The sequence below is a fragment of the Choloepus didactylus genome, chromosome 1, assembly GCF_015220235.1.
Source record: "Choloepus didactylus isolate mChoDid1 chromosome 1, mChoDid1.pri, whole genome shotgun sequence".
Taxonomy (NCBI): Eukaryota; Metazoa; Chordata; class Mammalia; order Pilosa; family Megalonychidae; genus Choloepus; species Choloepus didactylus.
Genome location: NC_051307.1, coordinates 50751866 through 50774692, shown reverse-complemented (window position 1 = coordinate 50774692; position 22827 = coordinate 50751866).

Here is a 22827-nt window from a genome sequence, read left to right as displayed (position 1 = left end):
GCATCAATAAGTTAAGCACTAAGCCATATAATGAGAGTTCCTCCTCATTCCAAATGTCCCTCAGATATCAGAGATCCTGTAGCAATTCCAATTATTTTTTATGGGATAATTCTAAGCAATTCCAAATTATTTATCTGTTATGGGGAGATCCTCACCTTCCTTGGAATTTTATAAGAATCATGGACAACCCAGGAAGTGCGGGAAGGGTCTCTGTCCCTCAGGATATCAGAGCAGCATAGCCCAAGGCTTTAGGAATCCTGGGGAAGGAAGCATGTGTCCTCTAGTGAACCCCTCTAATTTTATGTTAAATTTGGTCAGGGGTCCTCCATAATAAATGCATACTTCATTTATCCCTAATCCCTTCTTTGTCTCTTAAAATCTAAGGGCCTCCACTTTCCTGGAGCATATCGGGGCATCTCTACCTTCAATAGTATAGTGTTGCCTGTTTTTTCTGAAAGCCTGGATATTTCCTTTGATTCAATTTACTGCTGCTTATGAAAGAATTCCAGAATGAGACCCCAAAACTGGTTATACTTACTCTGAAAAGAGAGGAGATAATAATTTTATAAATTTTTTGTTTACCTATCTTCAGTGGCAAAATGGCCAAAAATAGAAGAAAAATCCAATTTTTCATGTAGTGAACATGTTTCCCTGTAATGAATATTTTACCCTATTTTAGTGTTTCTTTAGGATAGATTCCCAGAAGTGAAAAACTGAAGCAGTTGTTTTAAAAAAAGTGTACTGTGTTTGATACATACCAGTAAATTGAACTCCTTAATTGAACACACCAGTTTCTCTTCCTCAGGGCTGGCATTTTTTTTTTTTTCATGTGCTGGTTTAATAGTTAAAAAAACCCAAACAACAACAACAAAAGAAAACCTAGTCACAGGACAACTAGCAACCTCTCTGACACTTGCAGTTCTTTTGTATGTGATTCTGTAATTTTTCCAAGTTATTTTATCTAAAAGTAAGTGGAAACAGCCCATTGTTTGTATACAATTCTCATTTCATAAAGAAATCATCGCTTAATGATACCATCATCCATGAAAATGGTCATGAACAATTTATAGACCAGGAGTCTTCATTATCTAAAAATCCAAGAGTAATCAATAAAGTTAAATGCTTCAGTGTAGTTGAAATGTTTATTCTGCCAAGAGTAGTATGTGTGGAAAGCTAAGGCAAAATTCAGAATGACACCCTAAGCAGACTAGTCACTCTAAATCTTATTAGACAACAATGACTGTTAAGCTTAATCAGTATCAGACAATCTTGACTGATAATATAAAAGGTACATTAAAATGATTAAACATGTTGGATAGATAGCAAGTAACAGGAAGTCCACACTCCTTTGAAATCATGAAGTGCATCAGACTTGGGCAAACTAAGTCTATGAGACTTACAGCTGCAAACACTTTACGTTTTACTTAAACCTTCAAGTAGTGATGTTTTCGTGAGTGCTCAAGCTTCTCTTCATCTAGCCAAGATAAAACTGGGAGTCATACAAAGGGTAAATGTCTCTGAATTGTTTATATCTATAAAAAATCTGTATCTCTAATCTCAATTTCACTTTTGCACTTCAGGTTGCTGTATTCAAGTACCTGCTGAATGTTCCATAGGAGACTCTCATTCAAAACTTCCAAAATTAAATCTTCATCATTCTACCCATACCTTTGCCCATCCCCTGTGTTCCCTCCACTGCCCTTCTAATTGCCTAAGGGAGAAACCTGGAAACTCAAGTCCCATCCTTGACTTCTCTTTCTATCTTAGTTTCTGTGTTTGGCCAATTGCCATGTCTTAATCTATTCTAACTTTATGCCTTCATCATATATCCAATGAAGATTGTGCTGCACTGGTGCTTTTCAGAACTTAACATGCAGATAAATCACCTGAGATCTTGCTAAAAAGCAGACACTGATATAGCAAGCCTGGGTGAGGGCACAAGATTCTGCATTTTTTGCCGGCACCCAAGTGATGCCGATGCTGCTGGGTCACAGACCACACTTTGAGCAGCAAGGTATGATATGGTCTTCTAGGAAGCCAGGGCTGCTATGGTGATGGAAAGTCCCTGTCATCAGGATGCTTACATTCTAGTGGAGGGAAAAAACAAACAAACTAGTAAATATATAATAAGTCAGGGGAAAATAAGTACTATGAAAAAATAAAGCAGAGTAAAGGAGTCAAATACAAGGAGGGTACAGATGGGTAGTTGAGCTATTTTATGGGGTGGTAGGGGTAGGCAATTCTGATAAAGTGACACTTGAGCTGAGATGCATAAGAGAGCAGTTGAATCTTTTAGTATTTTGGGAAATAGCAGCCCAGGCAGAAGTTGCCTGTCTACTTCTCTCCATCCCCACCATCTGAGTTGAAGTCCCTTCATTTCTTGTTTGGACTCCTGGGGCAGGCTGTTTCCACTTGTGCCTTTCTGCAACCCATTCTTTACACTGTGCCCAGAATGGTCTTTCTGAAGCATAAGTATGATCATGTCAGTCTTCTTCTAAAATCCCCTAGTGGCGTATATAGCTCTTAGGATGCCACAAGATTAAATCACCTTTGTTAACAGCACTGCATTAGCTTCCCCCCTTTTCCAGTGTTACCAACGTAAAGCAAATAGTAGCTGAGTATTCATGAGGTATAACAGATTCCTTTCAACTTTTAAATGACTTTTTGCAGTATCACTGTCATTCTTTAGATCCCTACCAAAGCTATTCATGAAGAGTTAATATATTCAACTAAATATAACACTTTCTTTTTCATCAATTTCTGCTTTTTCAGGGACAAGTGTAGAGTAATTCAATTCTGGATGCTTCCAACAAAAAGAATGCAAAGGTCTTTTTTATAATTCAAACTGCAAACTTGTCTGAGAATAGGGTAGGCAACAAATTTAGAACTTGTCAAACATGCTTGCGAATTCCCAATGCCCCTATTTGCTATGAGGAAATATATTACTCAATTTGGTTTTCAGGAAGACAGATGCATACATACTGAAGCAACACTTTCTCAAAAATAAAAAATAAAAAAAAATGGAAAGAATGCCATCTGTAGACATTTGATTTGTCTTCTTAAAAGCAATGTTCCTTTCACTTTTTTTAAATGTGTTTGTGTATAAACTCATAAAGTTTTAGCCCAAGTAGCCAAAAAACTTTTGATACATACATTCTCAGAACCCCAATGAGAATAAGGTAACAGGCATGCCAAATCCTATATTGAGTTCCACTTATAAATCCATAGATACTCATCTCCTCTCTTTCACAGCAATATACTCTGCACAAGAAGTTTGTATAAAGATGAGAGCCTTGGAAAATTGAGATCCCTCCAGTCCAAAGTTTCTCCTATTCAAATCTAATCAGATGTTATCCATACCCCTTTCATGTAGGATGCTGGCAAAGTTGAAGAAAATTAAGTTCCCTCTCTCTTGTAGTTTTCACATCATTTGAAATTTGAATAAATGACACTAAATATACTCTAGCAAAGAACAAGGGTTGGGAATACCTGAATTGTACAATAAAGAGCTCAGAAACTCAAATGCTGATATGGATCAGACTAGTTCCCCTTCTCAAGAAACTTCCAAGCAATACCATGAAAACCATGAGGAAAGTGAATTTCAACTTCAGATACTCTGGGCTCAGAATTCTGGGCCCTTTCCTGCCTCCACTGTATCTTTTTCCTACTCCTTTCAATTGAAATTTCCAGAAAAGCTCTTATATTATAATTTAATTAAGTATTGTTTCATTTGCTTTTCAAAGCTTAGTGACATGAAACAAATGTGATTTCAACCATAGGCTTTTATAGTCATCATGCCATCATTAGTTCTCTCTATATAAAAAATAATATTTCTTATATGAATTGTGCTAGTTTGAAGCTGTTATGTACCCCAGAAAAGATCATGTTCTTTTAATCCATTCCTTTGGGTGCAGACCTGTTGCACATGGGAACTTTTGGTTAGGTTATTTCAATTGAGATATGATCCAGCCCATTCAGGGTGTGTCTTAATCCTTTTACTGGAGTCTTTTATGAGGATAAAAGACAGAAAAAGCTCAGAGAGCTTAGAGAGGAAAAGCCCTGGAGAAGCTAAGAGATGACCCACAGAGGGAGCCACTGGAACCAGAAGCTGAAAGCAATGAAACCCAGGAGCAAAGGACCAGCAGACACTGGCCATATGCCTTCCCATGTGACATAGGTGTCCCTGATGCCAGCAACCTGTCTTCAGAGTCCAGGTATTATTCTGTTGATGCCTTAATTGGGACATTTTCATGGCCTAAGAACTGTAAATTTTAAGTTAATAAATCATCATTATAAAAACCAACCCATTTTTGGTATACATTGCATTCCAGCAGCTTTAGCAAACCCAAACAGGAATTATCCTTCATAAATCAGAGACAAATTTCCATTGTTAGTTAGAATGCCAACACATGCCCAAAAGCTCAAGAATATATTAACATATTCAGAGTATATTAAACAACAAAAACATGTACCCACATCAAAATTATTCAAGATATTTCATTTATCCGGAAAGTTATTTCTCAGTCTTGCCAAGTATGTGACTACTATCAGTTAACAACAAGCTAATTTTCTACCTTTAAGTTTGTTATTAATAATATAGCTTCCAAATTAAGTTATCTTAAGCAATTATTTCTTCTGTCCCTGAATTCCTAGAGCATTTATTAATGTGACTTCTCTTTGTAACTTAATGCAAGTCAATTTGCATTATTAGTTATCTTTTATATGTCTATCATCTCTCCCAGAAGCTCATAAGCCTGTCCTTGGAACTGAGCCTTATACCCTCCAGGCTTCATATGGTGTCTATTTAGGACTGTTAGGAGACTAAGGAATTGTCAGTATTGAATTTTGAGGCTTCATTAAAATATCTACTTGATTACTGATAGAAGGAAATTGCCAACATATATGGGATGATAATTATACTTGTATTCATACAAATAACTTCATGTAATTTGAGAGGAAAAAAGATAAATCAAATATTTATTTTAGACTTGGGTTGGCAAACTTCTTCTCTAACTATCCAGATAATAAATACTTTAAACTTTGTGGGTCCTACAGTCTCTGTAGCAACTACTCAACTTGGCTGCTGTAGTGCAAAAACATCCATAGACAATATGCAAACAGGTACGGCTATGTTCCAATAAACTTTATTTGCCAAACTAAAACAGATGGAGGACTGGATTTGGACCACCTAAATCTAGAGTATTGTTCTAGAGTGTTATGCAGGATATATTAAACTGAAAAATATCTTATTTCACTTACACTTAAGGATACAGATTAAATAAACCAATATTCACTGATAATTTTTTTCACATACTTCCTGAGATTCAGCAAATTTACATGAACAAACAAATTTAATGTAGGTTTTGGTATTGAACATTTTGAAAATACATCATAGCACAGCATAATATTCTTTGTTTTAAAAAATTTACAAACCTACATGCATCTAAGATTTCATTGTAATATTATTTAAATAAAACAATAAAATAAATGATTGTTGCATTTGTCTTAAGAATTGAAATGAATAATTGTCATTTACCCATGATTCAGATTTTATTCTAAACAATTTCATCATGAGGTATAATTTTTTATCAACTGATAAATACATCTGAGGATCTCCTAAACAGATGCCACTCCAAGGGTTATACGAAGCCCCCAGCAAATGTTGCATAGCTGTCTACCTCCATGCACAATGTGCAGCCTAGATGTTCCTCCTTAGTGTGGCTCCAGATTTTCTGAAGAAATAACTATATACCTTTGATTATCTCTGTGTAATTCATGAAAGTAGTCAGAAGTCACAGCTTTGGATTTTTATTTAAAGTGCTATTAAAGAAAAAATTTTTTAAAATTATACTCTGTGCTAGAGAAAAGTTTATTTTTTCTGACGGAAATCAGTACTCTCAGAGAAATTTTACCAGTTCACTTTGTTTTTTCCTGCTCGAGGTGTACGACAGTGCCACCTGCTGGTGTACTTAAAGCAAAGTCAACATTGGATTAAAAAATGCGAATTACAACATGTTGGACATTCTGAAAGCGAATGGTGAGGAGCTAGAAAACGTAATAATGTCGAACATTATTCAAATACATGAAATTACTTTGCCTAATTTTGATTTTCTTTTTTAAAGATTCATTTAAAAATATAGTAAACTGCCCATTTAGGACCCTGGGCAAACTTTTTTGTAATAGTCAAATTTCTAATGAGGAGTCTACCACTGTAGGTACTAAAATTGTTTTCATTTAACTTTTTCATTTGAAAATTTTCTAAAATCTTTTTTATGCCCCTCAGCTTTCTTAAACAGAATATCCAGAACACAGTTTATCTGACACTCACAGATAACAAACATGCCTTCGGTCAACACTCCGCTGCTGTTATTTTCCAAGTCTAAAACAAAACTTAAAAAGGGAAGTATTAGTGTCTGTTTGCAAAAGACTTGTAATTTAATACTAGACTGTGGGGCTAGAGGGTAAGGAAGACAGATCTGCTTTAGAAACTTGGCTTTCAATGAATGAATGAATGAACCAAAAGTTTTACCATCTTTGTTAACTCTCAGTAACTGACTGACTCCCCCTCCATCCCCCCATATCTGCAACATCTTTTGGATGCTTTTTGGATAACAGCTCTTTTCCTGGAGTTGAAAATACAGTAGAAAGGTGTCAAAGCAGATGCATCCTAAAGGCTAAATTGTGCAGAGTTTACATAAGTTTGATAGTTCCCTCAGTTCAAATTTCTGAGCATTTTTAGAATCGTCTCTGGCAACCACCCACCCCTTGTAGTGTCCCCATCTTCATACTATACCCTAGTTACACAACAACTTCCACCAAATACTTTCTGTGTTCCTTAATGTGGTCATCGATACACCTTTCCTGCATCAAAGACCCCAGGACCATTCTCTGTCCCCTTTCCACGACATGCATTTCAATTTGTTTTTTTCTAATTCAATTTAACTGTCAAATTTCAACTTATTTTGCCATTATGTGACCTCATATTCTTTTAAGAACTGTCTGGGCATAAAGAATAAGCAAATTCAATAAATAAATACTGTTGTAGCCTTTTTTCCCCTTGATGATCATTTCTGAAAAGTGATCTGTCAATCTAATTATTTAATATATACCTGTCCCTGGTAAGGAGTTTACATGGTTGGCCTTTTCCGAAACTTTGCTTAAACCAAAAGGAATAATATGAATGTGAACATTTTATATACCTCATACATTAGTGATAAGTTATAGGGAAAATACAGGGTCTTGTGGACCCTTGGAAGTCCACAGTTTGTTTATTGCTTTTGCTACCCCAAATCGGAGCTGATCCTGTGGAAATTTAACAATAAAGTTCCAGGAGAACTCTCACCTTGGTTTCTATTTGATTCGATGCCTTCTTTCATCCTCAAAAAGAAACAAACAAAATCTCTAAAACATTTGCAGGCCTTGCTAAAATAAAACAAATTTAACAAAATTTTTACAGCAAAAATATTTAATGTTTCAAAGTGCTTATATATATTATTAAGATGTAGCAAAGCCATATTTTATCAACTATCTCTGTGGAAACATATCTAAAAACACACTACTTGAACTAAATAGAGTATGCTCTATATTGATTCAAAATATTAATTTCCTTTTGATGGGAAGATTCATACTGCTGTTCCGCGTTGCATGAAATGACAGTCAATGTTGGCTACCTGCTTGAATGAGCAACAGGAAAAGTGACTAATTCTATTTGGTGCTAATTTGTTGAAGATCTGAATTGGCATAATATTGAGGATGCCTTCTTTTATTACCTAAAATGACTTATCTGTTTATGTAAATTTGCTAATGTATCTTGTTCTCTAAAAACTGTTTCCAGAGGTAATTTCATTCTGAATAAAAAAAATTACAGCACATTCCATCACACTTAAAATTCTAAATCTACATTTGGAGTCTGCCTAGCCTATCCTTGACACTTGCAATGCAGAATTTCCTAGTGAAAATCCACTCCTTAGGAGTAAATTGGGTGCCTTATAAATGTGTGTGGATTATAAGCTAGTTATTAAAAACGTGATAATTTACTGAAAAGTAGCTGCTTATATGATAGAAGATTATTTGCTCTAAGAAGATGACAAATGTTCCGCTTATATGTTACTAATGTTTATTCTAATGAACTAGTGACCATAGATTAATAAAAGATTCAAAGGCATGGGTATTGCTTAAGTCTAATAGTGTCTGTAATAGCAGAGAACATTAATGTCCACTAAGTCCCAGAAATTTGGACCTGTGGACAATTAAACACAATTAAGTATATCCCAAGTCGTGAAGATCCTATTTTAGGAAATGCAGAGTATTGTGTGTAAGCCCATTTGCCTATCTAAGCAAGATCAGTGCTGATATAATTTACTACTAGTTATATTACCTGATATTGATATTATGGTCAAATATAGACTCCATCCAACATTAAAACAGGTTATGAAGTTGTGGTAAACAATCCTTGATTTGGAAATGATTTAATGTTTGCTGATCTAGGTCTATAACACTTAAAACTGACAGTTAACCTTGATAGATATACACATTATGAATATTTAAAATTATTATTTTATTATGATATGATGTATTTAGGCATTTTTCTTATTAATAGTTATTTTTAAAACATATTCATATATAACTTTACAAGATGTAGAAAAGTGACGATATTAATGGATTCTTCCCTGAAACAATAACAATGTTTTCAGTAAGTATATTCATTTTTTCTCTAATATTCTTCTGTATCCCAAAAATGGACATTTCTTGGGTTATAGCTGACATATGGCAATGTTTTCGCAACATTTGTAATTTGGGAGGAAATTGCAAAAATGTTTCAGGCAAGCATAGAGGAATTGAGTTATAGCTGACTTACATAAGGAAAATGATTAAGTGCTACTTTCATAAAATATTTCATTCTAGGTAATATATTGTAGCATCAGGTTGTAGGATATCGTGATAACACTGATGGCCTGGTATTTTTATTTCAAATTCTTTTATCACAGTAATATTTTGGTTTAGGTTTATTTATCATGGAATTATTTATTGCCTGGTTCCACTATAAACTTTGCTGTTCTCCAGACTGTGATACTAAATAAGATTCACAAGACCAGAAGTAATCACTTATCTAAGCATGTGGAATATGTCACTAGCCCATGTTAGTGTATGAACTTTGAAACCGTTTATGGACAGAGTATGTGGAATTGTTTCATATCTTCAATAACATAAAATTTGTGATTTATTTAATATATGCAGCTAGTACACTCAGTTTTATATCTGTATCTAATGAATTTTATTTATAATTTCACCTCAAAAATCTACTTTAAATCTTTTAAAACTCTAAAATGTAAAAATTCTGGCACAATTTCATGAGTTGTATATTTCCTGTGCATTTTATATCTTTCAGTTTTAAAGATATTACATTGAACAAAGCATTTTTTTAAAGGTAAGAATAATTCAGCTAGAAATTCATCTTGAAGTGTATTGGTAATTAGTTGCAAATAAACTTAATTTCTATTTATTATCATTTTTTTCTCAATTACTTTTTCCACAGCCATGAATGAAAGGAGAAAATGTTATAGTCACAACGGGAGTTACGGTTTTTAAAATGTCACCACACTTAAACTTTTGTTAAGATGAAATAAATTACCTCCCTTAAAGAATGAATTGATAATTTCTTTTTGGTTGACAACCTGGTTGGGACAAAAGTAGATAATAAGGAGGGGGAAAGCTCTGAGAATGCAAAATACACATTGTGGAAAGAAAGAACAAGAAGTATTTAACAAAGTTGAAATACAGAAGCTTTAAAAGATCAATTACTCAAACAAATATAGGGAATAGAACTGGTGGTGACATGAATTACAATAAATGTAGCCCTCATTTTTTCTTACTTAGTTATTCTTACTGGGGCAGTAAAAAGGGAATATTTGGTTAGATGGAATGAACACTTGAGAAATCTATGAATTTGTTTCTCTTTCCACATAAGAACTGATTCCTACACTACAGAGATGGAATCCTTAAAGCCTTATTCGGAGTTATCATGATGGCTTCCCAAAATCAGAGGTGATCCTGTGGAAATTCAACAGTGAAGTGCCAGGACAACTTTCACCTTAATTTTTATTTGCATCAGCAGCCACTTTTACAAAAACAAAGAAACAAACAAAATCTCTCAAACTTTTGTGGACCTTAGTAATGTAAAACAAATCTAACACAATTTTTACAGCAAAAAAAATTTACTGTTTCAAAATACATATATATTCATTTAGGTGTAGCAAAGCCATATTTTATCACCTATCTTCTCTGAAGACCTCTGTAAACACACATTACCTGATTAGAAAAGAGAATTCTTTATATCGATTCAAGGTATTTTGAAAATGAGGAAGCTATGAAATTGGGGTAGGGCCTACCAGAATAGAAGAGGAAGTTAAAAATACCTTTTCTGATTGCAGGAGAAGTTGCTATTGCTGCTAACAATGCCGGATTTTACGGATCTTACACTGTGACCTAGCACCTGACTTTTTAATCCTGCCAAGAGAAGAAGGAAACCATTGTGCAAGGCATTATGTTAAGTGGTTTTGACCTATTAGATCCCAAGTGCAATTAGGATTGTCAAAAAATAACTACAGAGTTTTAGCTTCATTGGTCATCATCTTCTTGATCCGTAACAATTTTTGTGTGCAATAATCGTATTTATCCTTACTTCTTTTAGAGAGACTTCATAAACTTTGCATGTACAACCCAATATATTAAAATTCATACCATATATATATATATATATATATATATATATATATATATATATATAAAAAATCTATGCTACTCTTGCCCCAAGAGTAGAAAGTATATCCAGCAAAGAAGAAACAGGAGATTTGAATTCTAGGGGTTGGCGTCTGTTAAGGATGTGTGCATCCCTTACTGGTCATGTAAAATAGGCTGTAATTAAAAATGTATTGTAAATTTTAATTTAGAGCTCAAATAATAAATTCAACAAAACTTCACATAGCTATCGCAATTGAATTAAGAAAAGGGAGAAATATTCTTGCATTTTTTTGATGAGGTAACAAGTAACTCAGTGCCCAAGGCACCCCTATCAAATCCAGATAGTGGATATATGATTTTCATTTCAATGTTAGCCTTCAGGTGGCCAGCATTGCTTTCCTCCATGCTTTGCACATGCTCCTATACTCTCAGAGTCAAAAGTTTCCTATCAGGATGCCCAAATCAAGTGTTCTAGCCATCCAATCCCAAACTCCCAGTCAAAATTTGCCTGTTATATGCCTACCTGGGATTCTTACAGGTTATGGTTATATAATCTTTACAAGTTATGGTTACAGTGGTTCATAATTATGTTTTCCCAACCATGTTAGATATGCATTATAAGTATGGAGCCCTACATGCAAGTTGACCCAGTTCACAATTGCTACTTGGTGTAATTTTCAATAGTACCCTCTCTCTTTCTAAATAGAACCACTTTCTTTTTAAAGGCTGTCGATCTTTGAATGATAAATTATACAGTCATCCTAATTATAAGAGAATGGGACTATTTTAATAAAGAGATAAACAGTAGAAATCATCCAAGACCTGTCAGTTGAGATAATTATTAAGGGATAAGAAAGCTGTGTTCAGCTCTATCGTGTAAGCAACTATTAATTAGCCTTCATGTAGGATTAGTCCTGTTATTGCCTTAGTGTCAGAAATGACACAACTTTGTATACTGTGATCATTTACTCATTCTATTTTCATCACTGATGAAAATAAGTTTTTTATCCTTGTTTTCTTCATCTTTAAATTAGGGCTAATATTTTTCATACTATTTACCAAAAGTGGATTGTATGATTTAATACATTGTGTATCTTAAGCTCATTGGAAAGAAAATATGGCAACTTATTCTTTAAAGATTTGCCTCTTTTAAAAAAAAACTTATTTTGGTTACTTCCATTCTTAAATTAATTTTTCATTTATTTGTAATTTCAGAAGGCATTATATTGTATTCTGCATCTTTGTAAGAAGCTTGATTTCCTTCTTGCCAAAGGGGCTAAGTTTGATTTTTTAAACTTTTTATGAAATTATTCATTTAATTTTCAAATATAATCTTCTAGATTTTTATACTAAATATTAATTGAAGTAGGTGTAAGTGTTCTTTCTTCCAAGCTATGCTTTCAGTAAATGGGATAACAGAGCATTGCAAATGACCATTTAAAACCAACATACATAGCACCCATCTGTTCCTCATGCACTTGCACCAGAATCTAACCCCTAAAAATGAAGTGGAAGTGAAACAAAGGGAGTACATAGATTTTCCTGGTTCTCGGTTTGGCACATGAGTTTTGATTTCATACTGATTATTTGGGGTATTAGATTCTGGATTTTATTTAAACCTTGTGTTTTAGCAATCCTCCTCTGATAATGTGCTCATGGAGGATGGGAGCCACTGGCTTATGGCTTTCAGAAGAGAGTAGAAGTTCAAATTTCCCACTCAGCCTTTGTTGAGACCCGAGGGGGTACCCCATTTCTACTGGGGTGGGAGTGAGTTCAGGTTCCCTACTATGCCTCACTGACACACCCTGGCTGGGAGGAGGGGCAGTGGGAGGGGTTCATTACAGACAAAAGCCAAAGCCTGGCTTTAATTAGGCCCCCTCTGACACAACCCCAGAGGCCGTGGTTATTATCTAGAAGTTTTCTGTCCACTCTCTCATCCTGGTCCTTTGACAGGAGGGAACAGGCTTTTCTTGGAGCACTTTTTGCCTGTGCCCATTGGCATTTCTGGGTTTTCAGCTTCTCCAGCACCAAGCCTGGGATATATGAAGCAAAAACAACAAAAACAAAATGGGGAATCACTTATCATTCCTTGGGTCTTGAGGTCCCTAGACAGCCTGCCTTTTTTCCTCCACCTATCAGTGTCTTTGTCTGATTATGTTATTTATAACGTCCAGGGTTTTTACTGTACTAATGGAAGGGCTAGGAAGAAGTGTGTCTACTCAATATTGTCCTGGAGTCAAAAATGCCAATTGGCCATTTTATTATTATGAAATAGCTGCCTTTATTCTTGTAATAATCATTTTCTTGAAGTCTACTTTCCTTGATAATGATATAGCCACAGAAACTTACTTAATTTTTCTCAAAACTTTGAAAATGCTGTTCTGTTGTCACTATTCAGAAGCATCCATTCAGTCCAAATGTTTCCTTTCTGTTTTCCTGTCCTATTTTTACTTTTTTATTTGCTTTTAGGATCATCACTTTGTCTCAGGTGCTGGCTTTGTGTTTTGTTGTATTTACCTACTTGGGCGCATTGTGCTTCTTGAATCTCTCTACATTCATATCTTTTAAAAATTCCAGAAATTTCTAGCTATCATCTTTTTAAAGATTTCATGCACTTTTTCTAGAACTCCTATTAGTAATATAATAGGCTCTCTCATTCTCTATGCCATGTATCTTAAATTTTCTGACTTATTTAGCATCTCTTTATTTCTCTGTACTCCACTGAGAGTAATTTCCACAGATATAGCTGCTATTCCTTTAATTCTCTCTACAGTTGTCTCTTTTTCAGCTTTTTTTTCAATTAGTTTTTCATTTGTAGAATTCCAATTTCTTTTTCAAATTTGTCTGCTCTTTCTCTAGTACTTGTTCTTTTCTTACAGCTTGAATTCTTTCTCTTAGTCTGTTATATTTATATTATGGTTTATTACAGATAATATTTACATTACATCATGTTTTGGGGGCTGATCAGTCTTTAGTTTATTGATTTTGCAGACTCTTGCTCATGGTGGATTTTTGTTGTTGTTGTTCATGGGATTTGTAACTTTTAATCATGTGCTTATTCAGTGATGATAGTAATGATGCTATTGTGGGAATCCCCTGCAACTTGCATTGTGGGTGCATCCCTCCATCTGTCACAGGGGCGAAACTATGTCTTTCATAGGACTAGTTTTCTATGGTCATTTCTTGGAGTGATGCAAACCCTGTGTTTTTAAATTTCTCTGTGGAAGATTTTGTTTTGTTTTGTGTGTATGCATGTACATGTGTTTCACCAAGAAAACAATCAGATGCAAGCATTTTTGTCATCTTATTTTGTACCAATGGGCAGATATTTTTTTCTAGTCCCCTTTCTCCAGTAAAGTTGAAGGCCTTAGAAGATTACAGAATAGTAAAGGTGTCTCAAACACAACTTTTTATTTTATGGATCCATGCTTTTGTCTCCTGTTCTTTAAATATGTGGGCATCATAACCCAAGGCCCTACCTGTTATTAAATCCAGTATTCACTGTACCCACATTAACAGCCCAGAACTGTTACAGATTCCCCTGAATCTACTTACTACTCTTTGCATGTGGAGATCTCTCTCTCTCTCTCTTTTTTTTTTTTTTTTTTGGTTAGCTCAGCTATTTACATAAAAAGATTTTATCCTATGTAGTGTTTCTGTGAATGGGAAAATTTTCTAGATTATTGCTAAAGTCTTCTATTTTATGAGAATTGAGAGTATTAAAAATAGTGTATTTATAATAATTTTAAGGTTATATATATAATTATTTTTATACTTATATCTCTATATATTCAAATCTGTATCTTTTCCTAAGGGAATTAATTTTTCTTTTTTGAAAAGCCAATTTCCATCATGAGGTCTGATAAGCACCTATAAATTCTACTTTTATAACTACATTTTTTATATCAGACACTTTAATCCATGTGTATGCATTTGATATATGGTCACAAGTGAAGTCTTTATTTTGTTATTTTTCAAAAGTAAGCTAAGTGTCACAGTAGCATTTATTAAATAACTCTTTCCCTACATATTTGTAAAGACATTTTCATCAAATTGAAACTTACATAAGTGATTTTGAAATTACTAGTAGAATTTGCCAAATCTTTGTAAATATGACATATTAAAATTACTTTATTAGGAATAAATCTTCCCTTCTCTAAACTGTGTTCCACAGTGTTACAAGTGACCTTTAACAAGTCCTGGAGGGTGATTTGTATATGCTGATGAAATCACTTGGCTTGCAAGATGTTTGATAAAAAAATGAAACCTTAAACTACCAACTGTGTTTGAACAGATGATGTTTTTCTGCCAGACACACCAATATTTATTAAAAAGAAGTATGTGCCCACAGTTCAGGCATGAATAAAAAATGAAATGGATTTTCTAGACGCTTACATGTTAATCTCCATTAGGTCATCATTTCTCAATACTATTATAATTTGTACCTTGTTGTTCAATATAAAAGAAGCAATTAAAATATTACAAAGCCCCCATGAACTCTGAAGCACTTTTGTTCTCATTACTAATCATTTTTAAAGGAGAATAATTTTAGTTAGCTTCATAAGCTTATATAATTGACTAGTTCTAGGAACTTGTTCTGCTCACTGTATTTTCATTCTTTTTATTTCCCTAAAATTTCTCTGCAGAATATGAATATCAAGTACAAGTAAAGGAGAGACTAAGAAGAGTAATTTAAGATAACAACAAATTATTTGGAATCTATTACATTTGAACCTATAATCTCTTTTACACTGAACCGGATTATCTGGCATGATATATTTTCCTTTATATATGTAATATGCGAATACGTGAAACATGAAAATCATTCCCTCCTGTATATGTCCTGCCTGCCTGTTCCTACCAGCCATTAAAATAGAACCTGCATAGGTCATTTGGACCCATGGAACGTGTAAAATCCTCTCTACTCCCTCCACCTCTCTTCCACTGCCTCTTGTCCCCCTCCATCCTCTTCTCCTTTCCTTACTCTCTCCTAACTTGGATATTTCTCTTGGAAAACATGTAGAGCTAAAGTAAGACAAGTAAGACAGATGTTTATTTCATTGTGTATTAAGTCAACCCATGCACTTATTAAAGGAAAATGTATTCGCAAAATAACTGTCGTGTTTTTTATTGGGTAAATATTATCAACATTTTAACCATTTATAATCCACAAATTCTAAACCATTGTTTTAATTTTTCATTAGAAATATAATTATCATATTCAGTATAGTATATAATGTATTTTAAAATGACCTTATTTCATAGAGTGAAATAATTAGATGATTCTGGTCAGATCCAATTTATATTGCATTAGATGACTATTAAAACTCATTTTTGAAATTTTCATTTTTCTGTAGTATCCTAAGCATATCAGGGTCATTGGTTTTATTTATTTTACATGTTTAATTTTATTGGCTAAACATTTTAGGTCAGTTAATTATTTTACTCAATTGATTATTTATCATTTTTAAAATTCAGAATTTAGCTACTCTAGTTTCTAAAAAAATCTGTCAAAGCACTTTGTTTTTACTCTACATGTTCTCTGAGAACCGTGGGAAAAACAGCTTCTAGTGACAATAGAGTGGTTTTCAGTTGAAGTATCAATCTAGTCCAAGGCAGGTGTTTCAGTGAGAGAAATTCTAATTTTATTTACTCTTTATTGAACACTACAATTTTTCTTAATTGAACGTCTAGGCTCCTGTCAAGAGTAATTAACAGAAATAAATATATCTGTTCAGAGTCTTAAGATACACACACACACACACACACACACACACACACACAGTCTAAAAATTGCCATTTTTAGAGAATGGGGAAGTATCTTCTATAAATTGTCTTAATCTGTTCTCTCCATTTTCCCCAGCAAAGACAAACACATTCCACTTGCTCAGCCTGTCACATAAAGAAGTAAACTTGTTCACCTCCACAGACTTGTCCAGTTACTACACTGAAAAAATTCTAGTATTTCATGAAATTATATTTGTAGAAACTGAGATTTTCAAATATAATGCAAGTCAGAATATTTGGATTATTCTGTGATAATAACATCACAAGAAGTAGCAAAGAAGCATGCTGTTTTTCAACCAAAGAAATGTAAATAACAAATTTACATTTTAATCACCTATGCATCTAATAATGATGGGTAAGTAAAGGACAAAGATTATCATAAAATCACTTGATGAGCACCAAAATCACAGTTATTTAAATAACATGATTAAATAACAATATATTTTGAAGCACTTAACATAAATGGGCCACTGAGTAGATGTTCAATAAGTGTTAACTGAATCTGGATTTGAATTTAGAAGTAAATTTTTTGTTATAAAAGTTACTCTTCTTTTCTAATATTTGGGCACTAAACAGAAAGTGTACCTACTGCTAGAAACGGCCCTCTAGCTCCAGCTATCGAAATGTTTTCAATACCTGCAATTAACGCTAACGTTTAGTTTTCCCACATACACCGCAATTCATTTTCTTTTCAATTGTCTCATAAAGTAAGTAAGATTTAGCCACTTCTCTTTGTCTTTGATTCAGAATAGTGCAGATTTGTGAAAGTTTGGGATATTAGATCATCTGTTTCTCAAATAATTATACATAAATTCATACACACTTCACCTGACCATGACGTTCGTGCATAAGTAGAAAATATGTAAGCAACATAAATTATTATATTTTTAAACATGGTCATAAAAAAATAAAACAAGGATAAGCAGAAGAGGAGATAAGTGGTGTACATAACTTATTTTAAGATAGTCTTAAAAGCAGAACTTGGTATGAAACTGTCTTCTGAAAGCTTTCTAATTCTTCACGGTGATCCCTAAGCCTCGATTCCTTTCACTTGTATGACTTTTTTTAACCAAACCTTGTGAATTGCAGAGAAATTACTTACTATCCTCTAAACCTCAACAATACTGATAAGCCTCTCATAAAACAAAGCAAAACAAACCAAAACACTGGGGCAATCCCAAGTAATCAAATGTAGCCTTTGATCTCAACTGGAGGAAATGAAACACCTTTCTTTCTCCCAATTTGCACCCCTGTCTACCTTATCTACCTTCTACAACCCCTCTATTAAATTATTTTGTGTCATGAACTAAGCCAGAGCCAGCTGATTATAATTAAATCATCTCATTTCAATAACTAAGGAACGGATTCTGTTTCTTTCATCTTCGGAGATGCTTAAGTGAAAAAAGGAGTCAGACTCAGCACAATATCAATTAATTTGCTGTGGTCTGTATTCATTTCTTGCTACACCATATGATATCCTTGTGTCACCCAGTAAGATTATTGAGGAACTACTCTTTTTATTTTATTTTTTTAAGGACTGAAAATCCTACTTCTAGTAGCAAACATGTCTCTTGTGAAAGATTCAGCCAGTCCGAAAAGTACTACTATGCATCATCTATCAATGCTATCTAGTGAAACAGAGCAAAGAGGTTTTCACAGGCACATCAGTATATCATTTGGGCAAGGCTTGCTCTATTTAAGTGAGTCAAATGATAAATCTACTGCTGCGCTATAGCACAACAGGGATATGGCCATTATGGTGAGCATCTTTCCTGAGTTAATTCCTCACCTAGACATGTATTTTTCATAAGCAACAAGCTTACCCTTTAGACAACATTAAGAGAACATTCATCTTCAGCAAGGTTGCGTGCCATTGACGTTATCTCTTCCTTGGGCTAAGGAGAACCTTGATTTTTGTATATAAAGGAATTTAAGCAAGAATAACTGCATAATGTGCACAGTCATTGCTGCTTTTACAATCAATAAAGGGCCAAACATGACATGCATGACTGATATGTGCTTTAAATAATGTCTGCTTCCATTGTGACAGTTCCTTTACAAACCATATGGCTGCATAATCCTTTTCTTAAAAAACTACTTTGAGTACAATTCATCATCTTTTCAAAAGTTTCAAGCTGGGGAACACTACATTTTATTACCACTTAGGCTAACTGAATAAATTAATTTAGATTCATTTTCTTATCCCAATGGAGTTCCCATCTTAATTTCTTCTTTTTTTTTCTTTTCCAAATTATCCACAACCTGTCATCAGTTCAACTGATTTAAATTGCAAGTTGGTGAATAAATATTTATTAATAATAATTCAACAATAATTGAATAGGGCTAAATTATTCAGTAGTGCCAATCCGTTGCTACCCACAAGAAATAATGCCCATATCATTCATGTAATATAGCCAGGTACTGACACAGGTTCATCCAGAGATGTAGATACTAAAAAGATATGAGAACACGATGTCTTTTAGAGAATTAGCTTTCTTTCCATGTTTTCTCTCTGAAGCCATGTGACAAACAAAATACACATATGGAGATTCCTAGATAGAGTTACAGAACTAGAGTTAGCTAAACCTCAATTTCAATATACAGTAAAATGTAACTTGTTTTGGCTTTAAACTGCTTGGATTTTTATACTAGCTCCACCACTTACTGTATGACCTTTGGTAAATATTTAATCTCTCTAGGCCTCAGTAAAATCCTCATCACGTTAATGTGAGGATCAAATAACCTAAATCGTATAAAGCACATAGAACTCAATAAGCCAAAACAATTATTATAAAAGTAACACATGCTAATAATTCTAGCATTTATTGAGAGCTTGTTGTTCTAAGTGAGGGGAGTAATAGTATTATCTCCACTTTACAGATGAGAAACACTGAGAAACTGAAAGGTGATGCTACTTGCCCAACATTGCACAACTTTTACGGGTGTAGCTGGGGTTCCAGCCCAGGCAATTTTGCTCTAGAATCTGCACTCTGAACCATTAAACTGTACTGCTTCTCTATCCATGCTAATTGTAGAAAAATGAGAAAACATAGATATGAATAAAGAAGGGCTTTAATTCCATTACCTGGAGATAAAAAGATTTGGACACTACTTCTTAATAACATTTTTTTTTCTTTCTCTCAAAACTCAAACAGTGCATTTAAAAGATAATCCTGTCCCTAATTGGAAAGAAGGTACAGTGAGTGAACCAGGGTAACAAATATGCCTGATCAAAACTTCTGATTATCCTCTTTTATTGCCTTTAAAATGAAGTGATTTTTACTCCTTACTTATCTGATAGTTTTAAATTGTGCTAAAATTTTCTTTAGTACCTAATTATAAATGAGCACTAGAGAGTAATGAATATGACATCTTAAAATGTCAAGAGGAATGCTTTATAAGGGATCCAAATTAACAAAAGAAAACAAAAATTAAACCACTAGATAAGGAAGAATTTTAAAACCTAAAATCATTAGAGAACTCACAAAAGGAAAGATCAACATTGTGGTGGTTTGGAGCTGTATGTACCCCAGAAAAACACGTTCTTAAAATTAATCCATTCCTGTGGGTGTGAACCCATTGTAAGTAGGATCATTTGATGAGGCTACTTCAATTAAGATGTGACCCACCTCATTCAGGATGGTCCTTTTACCTTAGTCCTTTATAAACAGAATGAATATGGAGAGGAGAGAGAAAGGAAGTCACAGAAGTAAGAAGCTGGAAGCAATGAAACCTGGAAGAGATGGGAGAGACCAGCAGACACTGCCATGTGTCTTCCCATGTGGCAGCAGAGCTGAGAATCACCAGCAGCTGGTCTTTGGAAGGAAGCATCGCTTTGATGATGCCTTGATTTGGAAATTTTTCCAACTTCAACCATAAGCGAATAAATTTCATTGTTTAAACTTACCCATTTCATGGTGTATCTCGAAGTAGCCTAGGAAACTACAGCTATATTTTTGCTGGATAAAATCCAATTTAATTTTCAATGATAAACAAAAAATCCATAAATTCTTGTTTTTAAAATGCACAAAAATGAATGCCAGAAATGTCTAAACTGCACTGGATATGACAAATATATAAAATCAGTTAATTAACAAAAAGCTAAATCCAAGTAGAGTAGCTAATATAGATCAGAAAATATAGTATATTAGCTGTAAAAATGCAAACCAAAGCAATTTAATGCCATCATCCTATGAAATTAATAAAGCCTAAGTATTTAGATGTATTACTGTCATTGAGAATGCAGGAAAATGTCAATTTTACACTTGTGGTGCTAGTGTACAATTATATCACAGTATCTGTCATATCAAAAGGATGTCTTCCCAGACAACAAGCTATTCCTCATTCTTCGCAAATGTCTGAATGCCTCTGGGGCTAACCCATCTACCCACAGATATGCACCACCAAGGACCACGTTTGTGCTTCTGGAATACACTGATAGCCATGGCCAACACAAATTTTTCTTTCATAAATGTAGACAGAGAGGCAGCTTAATGGTCTCTTTGCCTGGATGAAAGCTTAAGGTGTGGTCCTGAGATCTGTGAGTTGACCGTGGATGAAAATCAGCCTGCATTGATCTGTAGAGGGTGAGAGGAGAGATTCAGAGAGAAAAACAGATAGGAGATCAGATTGCTTTCCATTTCCCATCAGGGTAGATCCCTCCTTATGGCCTTACTTCCTTCCTCTCTGTAGATTCCAAGAAATTCCTGTGTCTCCTGATAAAAACTCCTTATTTTTGCTCAACTTCTTCCTGGTATTTGCAACCAAAATCATAACAGAACAAATTGTTTGAAAAAGCAGTTTGGGAGTGTTTGCTAGAACCTTAAACATTTTATAAACCTCAAGCTCAGTAATCCTTCTTCTAAGAATCTATTTTAATGGGGGAACATTCAAAATATATCCAAGGGATATATTATAAAAATGCAATATATAAAATACATATTGCAGACAAAAATATTAATTGCATTGTTATTTACTAAAGTGAAAAACCGGAAACAAAGCAAATATGCAACACTTTAATAGTTACATTGTAATAGACCTGTATCAGGCAACATTAAGTAAATATCATAATTTTTACCAAAAAAAGTCATTAAAAACTTGATAAATGAATACTTAATAGTTTTAACTGAGAAGACTATAATGGAAACATTTATTTCCAAGCATTTTAGTTGTAACATTCTGTTTTCAATTTCAGAGCATAAATAGTTAAAACTTTTAAAAGCAATATTAAAGAAAAGATGACTAAACAGCAATTTAAGAAATTTTAGACACGAAGGCAAACCTGGGAAAGGTTTTTCATCATTGTTTTTCAGACAGATTTTCATTATTCCCTCTCTGGTTGATGTATTTTATCAACATTTTCCAATGACTAAATGACAACAGCAAAATTATTAAGGGCCATTTTCAAATCCCATTCTCTCTAAATATCACTTGGGCTATTTCTTTTAAGGTGTGATGCCCAATAACTTTATTTTTATTTCATTTCCTTAGCAAATTCTCTTTATAAATACATTGAAAAGCCTGGGTTTTGTTGTTGTTGTTTCTGTACATGTGAAGTTTGAAAAGTAGAACACTTCTGCAAGGGAAAAATTAATGCATTTGTTCACCTGAAGCCTTTTTCATGCATTAGAGAAAATTAAGACGTAGAGTTTGGAGCTGGGAAATATGTCATTTTTAAAAATAAATATTTTAATGCAATATCTAATGATTTGGGCAGCCGTAGAATATCTCTTTGCACAAAATATTGGTTGGGTACTAAGACAGTGTTCAAGTTTCAAGTTTTTTTGAAAATGTATTCTTGTTAATATTAACATTAAGTTGAATGCAAAGCACCCAATTCTGAGCTATCTTGAAACATTCCATAATACAAAATTTCAAAGAGTCAAATGAAGCATGGGACCTGGTTATGTCAGTAATGCCTGTGCCCATTGTGTTACTTCTGTTTACTATATTACTGAAGTATGCATTCTAAAAATAGTATTTGTTTACTGATTTATATGCAGATGTCACAATCACTGTAAAATCTTGATGCCGATATTTGTTTGTTAATCAATTGTTTGTATTTTATTATTTTTTCATTCTCATATAATGTCAATATATTCTATGCAGAAAGTTTGCATCCATTCCTACCGTGGTTACTACAGCTGAATGCCTAAGATCAGAGGCTTTGACACAGTTCAGCTTAGTAAGGATGGTATGGTACCTAACTCACAGAAGTGTTATAAGATTTACATGACATAACTGAAGAAAGAGCCTAGAATAGTGTCAGCATCTACTAAGAGATTACTGAATGTTAACTCT